The sequence below is a fragment of the Mustelus asterias genome, unplaced genomic scaffold, assembly GCF_964213995.1.
Source record: "Mustelus asterias unplaced genomic scaffold, sMusAst1.hap1.1 HAP1_SCAFFOLD_63, whole genome shotgun sequence".
Taxonomy (NCBI): Eukaryota; Metazoa; Chordata; class Chondrichthyes; order Carcharhiniformes; family Triakidae; genus Mustelus; species Mustelus asterias.
Genome location: NW_027590128.1, coordinates 239,331 through 252,376, shown reverse-complemented (window position 1 = coordinate 252,376; position 13,046 = coordinate 239,331). Strand labels below are relative to the sequence as shown.

The following is a 13,046-nucleotide window of genomic DNA, read 5'->3' as shown; positions in this document are numbered from 1 at the left end:
TTCAAATGTCACAGAGTGACAGGGTGTTAGGAAGCTTAGAGATATTTAGTCAGAAGGAAACAGAGGTTGGCAGTGCAAAGGTACATTTCTGAATGGAGGGCTGTGACAAGTGACATTCCTCAGCGATCAGTGCTGGGACTTTTGCTGTTTGTAATATATATAAATGATTTGGAGGAAAATGTAACTGGTTTGATTGGTAAGTTTGTGGACGACACAAAGGTTGGTGGAATTGCGGATAGCGATGGGGACCAGCAGATGATACAGCAGGATATGGATCAGTTGGAGACTTGGGCGGAGAGATGGCCGATGAAGTTTAATCCGGACAAATGTGAGGTAATGCATTTTGGAAGGTCTAATACAGATGGGAAATATACAGTAAATGGCAGAACCCTTAAGAGTATTCATAGGCCGAGGGATCTAGGTGTACAGGTACACAGGTCATTGAAAGTGGCAATGCAGGTGGAGAAGATAGTCAAGAAGGCATATGGCATGCTTGCCTTCATCGGCCGGGGCATTGAGTTTAAAAATTGGTAAGTCATGTTGCAGCTTTATAGAACCTTAGTTGGACCGCACTTGGAATCTAGTGTTCAATTCTGGTCACCACAGTACCAGAAGGATGTGGAGGCTTTGGAGAGGGTACGGAAAATATTTATCAGGATGTTGCCTGGTGTGGAGGGCATTAGCTATGAGGAGAGGTTGGAGAAACTTGGTTTGTTCTCACTGGAACAACAGAGGTTGAGGGGGGGGCGACCTGAAAGAAGTCCACAAGATTATGAGGGGCATGGACAGAGTGGATAATCAGAAGCTTTTTCCCGGGGTGGAAGAGTCAATTACTAGGGGGCATTGGTTTAAGGTGCGCGGGGCAAGGTTTAAAGGAGATGTACAAGGCAGGTTTTTTACACAGAGGGTGGTGAGTGCCTGGAACCCGTTGCCGGGGAAGATAGTGTAAACAGATACGATAGTGACTTTTAAGATGTATCTTGACAAATATATGAATAGCATAAGAATAATAGAACAGTACAGCACAGAACAGGCCCTTCGGCCCACAATGTTGTGCCGAGCTTTATCTGAAACCAAGATCAAGCTATCCCACTCCCTATCATCCTGGTGTGCTCTCCATGTGCCTTTCCAATAACCGCTTAAATGTTCCTAAAGTGTCTGACTCCACTATCACTGCAGGCAGTCCATTCCACAGCCCAACCACTCTCTGCGTAAAGAACCTACCTCTGATATCCTTCCTATATCTCGCACCATGAACCCTATAGTTATGCCCCCTTGTAATAGCTCCATCCACCCGAGGAAATAGTCTTTGAACGTTCACTCTACCTATCCCCTTCATCATTTTAGAAACCTCTATTAAGTCTCCCCTCAGCCTCCTCCGCTCCAGAGAGAACAGCCCTAGCTCGCTCAACCTTTCCTCATAAGACCTACCCTCCAAACCAGGCAGCATCCTGGTAAAACTCCTCTGCACTCTTTCCAGCGCTTCCACATCCTTCTTATAGTGAGTTGACCAGAACTGCACACAATATTCCAAATGTGGTCTCACCAAGGTCCTGTACAGTTGCAGCATAACCCCACGGCTCTTAAACTCCAACCCCCTGTTAATAGAGGGATATGGTCCCCGGAAGGGTAGGGGGTTTTAGTTCAGACGGGCAGCATGGTTGCTCCAGGCTTGGAGGGCCAAAGGGCTTGTTTCTGTGCTGTAATTTTCTTTGTTCTTCGTTCTGTTTGGAACATCCCAAATGCCCATCCAATTTCCTTTTTAATTGTTTATTGTCTCCACTTCCTCCACCCTCATAGGCAGCGAGTTCCAGGTCATTAACATTCGCTGCATCAGAATATTCTTCCTCACATCTCCCCCCCCATACCCCTCCATCCCACCCCCCCCCCCTCCGCCACACCCCCCCTTGCATCCCTGACCCAAAACAAGAAATTTGTGTCCCCCCTCGTCCTTGTCCCATCAGCTAATGGGAACAGCTTTTTTTTGTCCACCTTATCTAAACCTGTCAGAATCTTGTCCACCTCTATCAAATCTCCCCTCAACCTCCTTTGTTCCAAGGGGAACAACCCCAGCCAGACATTGACAATAAAGAACAAAGTAACAGAATATGCTCCCCCCTTCCACTTCTTTTCTCATTCTGGGGGAAATTGGGGACTTGCAGCAACTGAAGGAAAAGGAAGTGAATCCAGTCTGTACATTCCACACATTGTTCGGCCGGTCAGATAGACATGTACCTGTTTGCCAGCCTGCATGGAGATTTTCAGCTCTCTGTGTCCAGGACAGGAAGGAGGCTTTTGGGATTGAGAGAGGAAAGAATGTTCCATGGAAACTAGAATTGTCTGTTCTGAATTTCTATCCTCAATTGAAAGTGATGAATTTTGTTAACTCCTTTTACAGGATATCAGAAGGTGAGGATTTTACAGACAGAAATCTCGAATCAAACATCACGTCCACATCTGACAGAGTCACTCAATTCATCAGGACCTGAATGCTATTGGCCTTTGAACCCAGAAGGAGAAATGTTTCTCTGTTCTGTCTGCTTTAGCAGTCTTTAAACATCAGTGTGACTGGAACAGGACTGACACACACACACACACACACACACACACAATCAACTGAGATTTTCCCGTGCATTGACTGTGGAAAGAGCTTCCCAGTTACACGGCCGTAAACAATATTGCCCCATCACAGCAGGGCACCATAATATTGTTCTGTGTGAGACTTCAACTGATGGTCAAACCTGGAGCAACACAAGGATACCTGCACCATGGAGAAACCGTGGAAATGTGGGGACTGTGGGAAGGGTTGCAAAACCCCCTCTGAGCTGCAAACCCATCGACGTATTCACACTGGAGAGAAGCCGCACACCTGTTCTGTGTGTGGGAAGAGATTCACTCGGTTATATCATCTGCAGCGACATCGGCTGGTTCACACTGGAGAAAGAGCGTTCATCTGCTTTGAGTGTGGGAACGGATTCGCTCATTTACCCGATCTGCAGAGACACCAGCGCGTTCACACTGGAGAGAGACCATTCACCTGCTTGGTATGTGGGAAAGGATTTATGCAGTTATCCAATCTGTCAAAACACAAAGTCACTCACAGCAATGAGAAACCCTTTAAATGCTCTGACTGTGGAAGTGGTTTCAAAAGCTCTCGGGAACTGATTATCCACCAGCACATTCACACTGGGGAGAGACCGTTCAGCTGCTCTCACTGCACAAAGACATTTAGCACGTTATCTCACCTGCGGGAGCACCAGCGAATTCACACCAGGGAGAGACCGTTCACCTGATCTGTGTGTGGGAAGGGATTCACTCATTCATCCAGCCTGCTGAGTCACAATCTCACTCACATCCAGGAGAGACCCTTTAAATGCTCTGATTGTGGAAGTAGTTTCAAACGTTCTGGGGATCTGATGATCCACCAGCGCACTCACTGTGGAGAGACCGTTCAGCTGCTCTCACTGCACAAAGAGATTTAGAACGTCATCCAACCTGCAGGAACACCAGCGAGTTCACACTGGGGAGAGACCATTCAGCTGCTCTCACTGCACAAAGAGATTTGGAACGTCATCCAACCTGCAGGAACACCAGCGAGTTCACACTGGGGAGAGACCGTTCACCTGCTCTGTGTGTGGGAAGGGATTCACTCAGTCATCCAGCCTGCGGAGACACCAGCGAGTTCACAAGTGATGACAGGGGTTGGATTCTGCTGGTATTGCTGCTGTTGATCACATCCAGGACTGAACCATGTTCATTCTGACAGTTGGTGAAGTGGGAGGGTCGGAGGGTTTCTTGCTGCTGGACTGGCCGGTCTCACAACTTTGCTTCCAGTGGGCTGATGCTCTTTGAGCCTGGGAGAGCACATTTCCACTGAAATGATCCACAAAAGCTGATGAAGGACATTTATTTAATCCTGGATAGTAAATAGTGTTTTTCCTACCACTACAGGTTGATCTAAAATAAATACAGAAAGAACTGGAAAAACGCAGCAGGTCTGGCAGCATCTGTGGAGAGAGAAACAGAGTTAACATTTCACACTACTGGATGGGAGTCAATCTAGTAAATCTCCTCTGAACTGCTTCCATGGTATTTATAAAATGGGGCAGCACGGCAGAACAGTGGTTAGCACTGCTGCCTCACAGCGCCAGGGACCCAAGTTCAATTCCTGGGTCCCTGGTCCGATTCACTGTCTGTGTGGAGTTTGGACATTCTCCCCGTGTCTGCGTGGGTTTCCTGCGGGTGCTCCAGTTTCCTCCCACAGTCCAAAGATGTGCGGGTTAGGTTGATTGGCTATGCTAAATTGACCCTTGTGCCAGGGGGATTAGCAGGGTAAATGTGTGGGGTTGTGGGAATAGGGCCTGGGTGGGATGGTGTTTGGTACAGACTCAATGGGCAGAACGGCCTCTGTCTGTACTGCAGGGATCCTACGATCCTTTGTTTAATAGGAGACAAAACTGCACCCAGTGTTCAAGATGCAGTTTCAGCAACGCCCTGTATAACTGAAGCATAATATCTACTTCTCTGTTCAATTTCTCTCAGAATAAAGGATAGCATTCCATTTGTGAGAACTTTGATTTATTTGAACTAAGATTTATGAGGTTCTCTTGTTTACAATAACTCCATAACTGTAAATCACACCAGGTTCCAGTGACTTAACCATGTGGCTCGAAAGAATACTTTAAACGGTGATTCAGTAAGTTTATTAACCATTAAAAATGTAACAAGTCAAAGATAAAAAAGGACAGTATCGATTAACAGTAAAAGGAGAAAGTTTAGCTTTAACAATTGAACATATGAACTTATGAACGGTTATGGGGAGAAGGCAGGAACATGGGGATGAGGAGCATATCAGCCATGATCGAATGACGGAGCAGACTCGATGGGCCAAATGGCCTAATTCTGCTCCAAGATCTTATGAACAGATTTCTCTCTATCCTTTTCAGACCAGGACATGAAGTGATGGCTCCGAAAACATGGATAACTTGTAAAATCAACAGCTCCCAACACCTCTCTGTAGGGCACAGTGGTTTGCACTGCTGCCTCACAGCGCCAGGGACCTGGGTTCGACTCCCGGCTTGGGTCACAGTATGCACATTCTCCCCGTGTCTGCGTGGGTTTCCTTCGGGTGCTCCGGTTTCCTCCCACAATCCGAAAGACATGCTGGTTTTCAGAGTAACTTCAATGCAGTGTTAATGTAAGCCGACTTGTGACACTAATAAATGAAGTTCCTGGGAAAATCCCCCAGTCACCGCACTCTGGCATCTGTTCGGGTACACTGAGGGAGAATTTAGCATGGTCAATGCACCTAACCAGCACATCTTTCGGACTGTGGGAGGAAACCAGAGCACCCGGAAGAAAACCAGGCAGACACGGGAACAACGTGCAAACTCCACAGAGTCACCCAAGCCGGGAATCAAACCCAGGTCCCTGGCGCTGTGAGGCAGCAGAGCTAACCAGTGTGCCACCAGGCCATCCAAACAAGTCTTGTTATCTGTTTTTTCTATTCTGTTGGCTTCAGAAGGGAACATTTTATAATTCTCACAGCATTTTAACCATTCTTTATATCTTTATAATTCTAAACGTTATAAACTTTTGTGTTCAAATTTACATTTCCAGCCTAACATCTGTATTAATGAATCATTTATTCTTTAGTTGTCTCTCAATTCAGGCTGTCCATTTAACTAATCTCCTGCTTTACAATTGTGGGAACTTCAGTCACAAATAAGGTAGTCAAATGCATTGTTAAAAGCAGGATGTTCTTTATATAAATAAATAACAAAGTTTAAAAATCATTGGCAAACAAAAGGAAACAGGAGCATTGGAACCAGCCTGGACTTGCAGACTGAAACCCCGCCCAAAGCCTGCACGTGCTCAGAAGGGAGAGAGGTTGAGAAGAACACTCTGTAACACTTCTCCTCCCCTTAAATTTCAATCCCCCATCAGGACAGAAATACAACAAAGTAATGTCTTTAACAATACGGAAGTCTGTCAGGAGCTTTGTGGTTGCATTGCGACCTGTACAATACCACTGGTAAATCTTGTAATGGTGTTTCTGGAATGGGAGGTGAAGAGGGAGTTTGAGAATCTGTACATGAACATTCCTCTTCCACTCCCACAGCAGAGTCAACTGGCAAAGCTGGAACCATTTCCTGGTGAACATCCACAGCAGCATGACCCTCTGCCATGTTCTCTGTAATGGTTGCTGACTCTGAAACTGTTCCTGACTCGGGGTCACACCACAAGCGAATATGGTCTTGGTGTCTGCGAACAACTCTTAGAACATAGAACATTACAGCGCAGAACAGGCCCTTCGGCCCACGATGTTGCACCGACCAGTTAAAAAAAAAAACTGTGACCCTCCAACCTAAACCAATTTCTTTTCGTCCATGAACCTATCTACGGATCTCTTAAACGCCCCCAAACTAGGCGCATTTACTACTGATGCTGGCAGGGCATTCCAATCCCTCACCACCCTCTGGGTAAAGAACCTACCCCTGACATCGGTTCTATAACTACCCCCCCTCAATTTAAAGCCATGCCCCCTCGTGCTGGATTTCTCCATCAGAGGAAAAAGGCTATCACTATCCACCCTATCTAAACCTCTAATCATCTTATATGTTTCAATAAGATCCCCTCTTAGCCGCCGCCTTTCCAGCGAAAACAATCCCAAATCCCTCAGCCTCTCCTCATAGGATCTCCCCTCCATACCAGGCAACATCCTGGTAAACCTCCTCTGCACCCTCTCCAAAGCCTCCACATCCTTCCTGTAATGTGGGGACCAGAACTGCACACAGTACTCCAAGTGCGGCCGCACCAGAGTTGTGTACAGTTGCAACATAACGCTACGACTCCTAAATTCAATCCCCCTACCAATAAACGCCAAGACACCATATGCCTTCTTAACAACCTTATCTACTTGATTCCCAACTTTCAGGGATCTATGCACACATACACCTAGATCCCTCTGCTCCTCCACACTATTCAAAGTCCTCCCGTTAGCCCTATACTCAACACATCTGTTATTCCTACCAAAGTGAATTACCTCACACTTCTCCGCATTAAACTCCATCCGCCACCTCTCGGCCCAACTTTGCAACCTGTCTAAGTCTTCCTGCAAACTACGACACCCTTCCTCACTGTCTACCACACCACCGACTTTGGTGTCATCAGCAAATTTGCTAATCCACCCAACTATACCCTCATCCAGATCATTAATAAATATTACAAACAGCAGTGGCCCCAAAACAGATCCCTGAGGTACACCACTTGTAACCGCACTCCATGATGAATATTTACTATCAACCACCACCCTCTGTTTCCTATCCGCTAGCCAATTCCTGATCCAATTTCCTAGATCACCCCCAATCCCATACATCTGCATTGTCTGCAGAAGCCTACCATGGTGAACCTTATCAAACGCCTTACTAAAATCCATATATACCACGTCCACTGCCTTGCCCCCATCCACCTCCTTGGTCACTTTCTCAAAAAACTCAATAAGGTTAGTAAGGCACGACCTACCTGCCACAAAACCATGCTGACTATCACCTATCAATTCATTACTCTCCAAATAACTATAAATCCTATCCCTTATAATTTTTTCCAACATCTTGCCGACAACAGAAGTGAGACTCACCGGTCTATAATTCCCGGGGAAGTCTCTGTTCCCCTTCTTAAACAATGGGACAACATTCGCTAACCTCCAATCTTCTGGTACTATACCAGAGGCCAACGACGACCTGAAGATCAGAGCCAGAGGCTCTGCAATCACTTCTCTTGCCTCCCAGAGAATCCTTGGATAAATCCCATCCGGACCAGGGGATTTATCTATTTTCAGACCCTCCAGAATATCCTGCACATCCTCCTTATCAACTGTAATACTGTCTATTCTACTCCCTTGCAACCCAGTGTCCTCCTCAGCTATATTCATGTCCCCTTGCGTGAACACCGAAGAGAAATATTGGTTCAATGCTTCACCAATCTCCTCCGGTTCCACACATAACTTCCCTCTGCCATCTATAACTGGCCCTAAACTTGCCCTAACCAACCTTCTGTTCTTGACATACCTATAGAACGCCTTAGGATTCTCTTTAACCCTATCCGCCAAAGTCTTCTCATGTCCCCTTTTAGCCCTTCTAAGCTCGCTCTTCAACTCCCTCTTAGCCAATCTAAAGCTTTCTAGTGCACTACCCGAGTGCTCACGTCTCATCCGAACATAAGCCTCCTTTTTCTTTTTAACCAACAAAGAAACTTTTTTGGTGCACCACGGTTCCCTAGCCCTACCAATTCCTCCTTGCCTGACAGGGACATACCTATCACAGACTCGCAGTAGCTGCTCCTTGAAAAAACTCCACATGTCGGACGTTCCCAGTCCCTGTAATCTCCTAGTCCAACCTATGTTTCCTAATTCTCTCCTAATAGCCTCATAATTACCCTTCCCCCAGCTAAAACCACTGGCCCGAGGTTCATGCCTATCCCTTTCCATCACTAAGGTGAACGTAACCGAATTGTGGTCACTATCACCAAAATGCACACCAACGTCCAAGTCTAGCACCTGGTCTGGCTCATTTCCCAGCACCAGATCCAATATAGCCTCACCTCTAGTTGGCCTGTCTACATACTGAGTCAAAAAACCTTCCTGCACGCTTTGAACAAAAACTGACCCCTCTAACGAGCTAGAGCTATAACAATTCCAGTCAATATTAGTCAAGTTAAAATCCCCCATAACAATTGCCCTATTACTTTCACTCCTGAGCAGGATTGACTCCGCAATCCTTACCTCAACCTCTCTAGAACTTTTAGGAGGTCTATAAAAGACTCCCAACAGGGTGACCTCTCCTCTCCTATTTCTAATCTCCGCCCATACTACCTCAACAGATAAGTCCTCATCAAACCTCCTCTCTGACACTGTGATACAATCTCTGACCAATAATGCTACCCCTCCCCCTCTTCTACCTCCTTCCCTACTTCGACTAAAACATTTGAACCCCGGGACCTGCAGCATCCATTCCTGCCCCTGCTCTATCCATGTCTCTGAAATAGCCACAACATCGAAGTCCCAGGTACTGATCCACGCTGCAAGTTCACCCACTTTATTGCGAATACTCCTGGCATTGAAGTATACACATTTCAAACCCTGCTCCACCCCACCTCTGCAATGCCGTGCATTGCAGTCCCCATCCATGCATCCCTCACTTTCAGCCCCACTACTCAGGATCCCTCCCCCCCCCCGAATCAGTTTAAACCTCCCTGCATGGCCTTAGCAAATTTACCCCCCAGGATATTAGTCCCCTTCTGATTAAGGTGTAGACCATCCTTCTCATAGAGGTCACACCTTCCCCAGTACGAGCCCCAATTGCTTAAGTACCTGAACCCCTCCCTCCTGCACCATCCCCTCAGCCATGAATTCAAACCTTCCCTCTCCCTATTCCTCTCTAAACTATCCCGTGGTACAGGCAAGAGTCCAGAGATAACCACTCTGTCAGTCTTGGCCTTTAGTTTCCACCCCAACTCCATAAATCCCTGCCTAATATCCCCTTCCCCTATCCTCCCTATGTCGTGTGTCCCCACATGTACAATAACTTGTGGTTTATCTCCCTCCCCCCTAAGAGTCCTGAATACCCTGTCAGACACATCCCGGACCCCAGCCCCTGGTAGGCAACACACCAACCCTGAGTCCCTACCTTTAGTTCCGACCCTCCTATCTGTCCCCTTAATTGTGGAGTCCCCAATCACAAGGCCCAGTCTTTTACAGCCCCTAACCACCTGAGCTTTCTCACTCGGCTCACCCCCAGAGATCTGCTCTCTATGCTCAGTTGATTCCTCCTCAACTGTAGCCTCCAGCACCGAAAACCTATTATGGAGGGGAACCGCCCCAGGGGATTGTCTTCCCGATTGCTTCTTACCCCTCCTCCTGGCATTGACCCAAGCCTCATTTCTAGGAGTTACTATTTCTCTATAACTCCTATCAACTTCCACCTCCGCCTCCCGAATTATGCGGAGTTCCTCTACCTCCCCCTCCAGCTCCTTTACACGCTCCTCCAGAAGCTGCAATCTAATGCACTTCTTACAACTAAAATCTCCTGAAACACTACTGGATTTCCTCACCACATACATCCCACAGGAGATGCAGCATACTGCCTGAACTGCCATCCCTGAAGCCATTACCAGCAAGAAAAAAAGAAAACAAAAAACTTCCCCACACTTATAATTAGGTTAGAGGAGGATGGAAGGGTGGGATCCTCTACCAGACTTGGAAAAGTCAGAGATGTAACAACAACAACAAGCTCAGAAGATAAATCACATGGCCCAAACATTGTTCACTCAAGAATTTGATACATGCCCAAATCTGCCGCTCTCAAGTCACATTATTTTAACTCCCTGTTCTACATCTCAGACATTTCCACACCCATCAAATATCAACCAACAAAAATTCAGCCTGCTCCACAGTTTGTGGTAAACTTACTGTCGATCTTCGCAAGTAGTTGGCTTCATTACAGCACTGTTTTTTTGTAAACCAATGGTCGCGAGTCAAATTCTCGCTGGAGCCTGAGGTTACGTTTGAGATTCCGGTAACAAGTTAGATGGTGAAATAAGCTGTCGGGGGGAGACAGACATTTTAGATTAATGAGCAAGAAGATTTAGTTACGGAGGGAGAGAAGTAGAAAGAACAGGACCTACTTGAAAATGTTGAGAAAGTTATGTGTTGATGTTCAAAGTGATGAATGGGTATTTGGGTCTTCATTATCAGGAGAATGAAATGGAAGAATCAAGAAGTCTGCCACAATTGTAACCTGGTTCTTCTGAGACCACAGCTGCAACATTCTGTGCAGTTTTGATCCCCACGGTGGAGAACTGATAGACTTTCATTGGAGGTTGCAGAGGGAATGTTCGAAAGATTGGATCCTGAGATGAGGGAGTTGTCCTATGATGATGTTCCCAGGAGCAGGCTGAGGGTAAGAGAGTGGGTTTTCTGACTTTAATTAATTATTTAATTTTTCAGTTAATTTTGGGTTTAAAATCGGAGGTTTTTTTCAAAACCGGAAGTCGGGCCAGGAGGGGCCTGGGGAAGTTTTTGGAGGGTTTAAAAAGGGCTTACCTTGGAGGTTCAGCTTCATTGTTCCCAGGAGCAGGCTGAGGGTAAGAGAGTGGGTTTTCTGACTTTAATTAATTATTTATTTTTTCAGTTAATTTTGGGTTTAAAATCGGAGGTTTTTTTCAAAACCGGAAGTAGGGCCAGGAGTGGCCTGGGGAAGTTTTTGGAGGGTTTAAAAGTGCACCAATGTATACAGCGGGCAGCATCGTAGCGGGCAGCAGAGTGAGTGGGAAGTTGAGTGAGCTGTCAGGGCTTTGGCTCACAGGGCTTGGACGAGCAGGGGTGAGTTTTTGTTTCCTTACATTCTTATTAACTTTTCACTGTCCAACTTGACATAAAGTGTCCAGTATGAGTGTGAAACCAGTGTGTTGTTCCCAGTGTAGGATGTGGGAGGTCCTGGAGGCATCTGGCCTCCCGGACATCCACATCTGTGAGGGGTGTGTCGAGCTGCGGTTCCTGAGGGACCGTGTTAGGGAGCTGGAACTGCAGCTCGAGGATCTTAGGCTGATGAGGGAGAATGAGGAGGTGATAGATAAGAGCTATCATCAGGTGGTCACACCAGGGCCACGGGAGGAGGCCAAGTGGGTGACGGCCAGGAAGGGTAAGGCTAGGGTGGTTGAGAGCACCCCAGTGGATTTGCCCCTGCACAACAAGTACTCCTGCTTGAATACTGCTGGGGGGGACAGCCCGCCTGGGGGAAGCAGCAGTGGCCGTGTCTCCGCAGTGGAGTCCAGCCCTGTAACTCAGAGGGCTAAGGAAAAGAGGAGGAAGGCGGTATTAATCGGGGACTCGATGGTGAAGGGGACAGACAGGCGTTTCTGCGGAGGTAGGCGGGATCCTCGCATGGTGGTCTGCCTCCCTAGGGCCGGGATCCAGGATGTCGCTAGTCGCGTCCCGGAAATCCTGAGGTGGGAGGGAGAGGAGCCTGAGGTAGCGGTACATATTGGTACCACTGATGTGGGTAGGAAGGGGGAAGGGGTCATGAAAAGGGAGTACAGGGAATTAGGGAGACAGCTGAGAAAGAGGAAAGCAAAGGTAGTAATCTCAGGATTACTGCCTGTGCCACGGGAAGGTGAGGGCAGGAATGGAGTGAGGTGGAAGATGAATGTGTGGCTGAGGGACTGGTGCAGGGGCAGGGATTCAGGTTCCTGGACCATCGGGACCTCTTTAGGGGCAGGGGTGATCTGTATACAAAAAACGGGTGGAACTTGAATCACACGGGGACCAATATCCTGGCCGGTAGGTTGGCTAAGGCTACTGGGGAGAATTTAAACTAGATAGGTTGGGGGGAGGGGAGCTAGAAGAGTTGACTAGGATCAAGGAACTAATTGATGGGGGGGAGGATGCAGGGGTAAGGGGAATTACAAAATTAATGGTAGAGGAGAGGGTGCAAGTGAATGAAGGCGGTAATTTAGATAAGGGAGTAGAGGGAGAGGGTGTTCGCGACTCATCAAAGCGGGTCCAGATAAAAGCTGGAATAAGGACACTTTGCCTGAATGCACGAAGCATTCGGAACAAGGTAAATGAGTTGATGGTGCAAATCAGCACAAGTGGGTACGATCTAGTGGCCATTACAGAAACGTGGCTGAAAGGTGACCAGGACTGGGAGATGAATATCCAGGGGTAGCAGGTGTTTAGGAAGAATAGACAGGTAGGAAAAGGTGGTGGGGTCGCGCTATTAATAAGAGATAATATCAGGGTAGTACTGAGGGATGACATAGGCTCTGAGGAACAAAACGTGGAATCATTATGGGTAGAGATGAGGAATAGTAGAGGGAGAAAGACACTAGTAGGTGTGGTATATAGGCCCCCGAATAATAATGTTGAGGTAGGGGGGGCTATAAACAAGCAGATAAGGGATGCGTGTAAAAACGGAACGGCAATAATCATGGGGGACTTCAACATGCACATTGACTGGCAGACTCAAGTCGGTAAGGGTGGAATGGAG

The 13,046-nt window shown here is 47.2% G+C and overlaps 2 protein-coding genes across 2 annotated transcripts in view; one reads left to right on the top strand and one right to left on the bottom strand.

Annotated features, from left to right (window-relative positions):
- The window catches only part of LOC144483376 (uncharacterized), a 490,005-nt gene that overhangs the window by 381,548 nt on the left and 95,411 nt on the right, over positions 1-13,046 (bottom strand). The window lies entirely within an intron of this gene.
- Positions 1-13,046, top strand: part of LOC144483316 (uncharacterized) — a 37,710-nt gene that overhangs the window by 8,082 nt on the left and 16,582 nt on the right. The window lies entirely within an intron of this gene.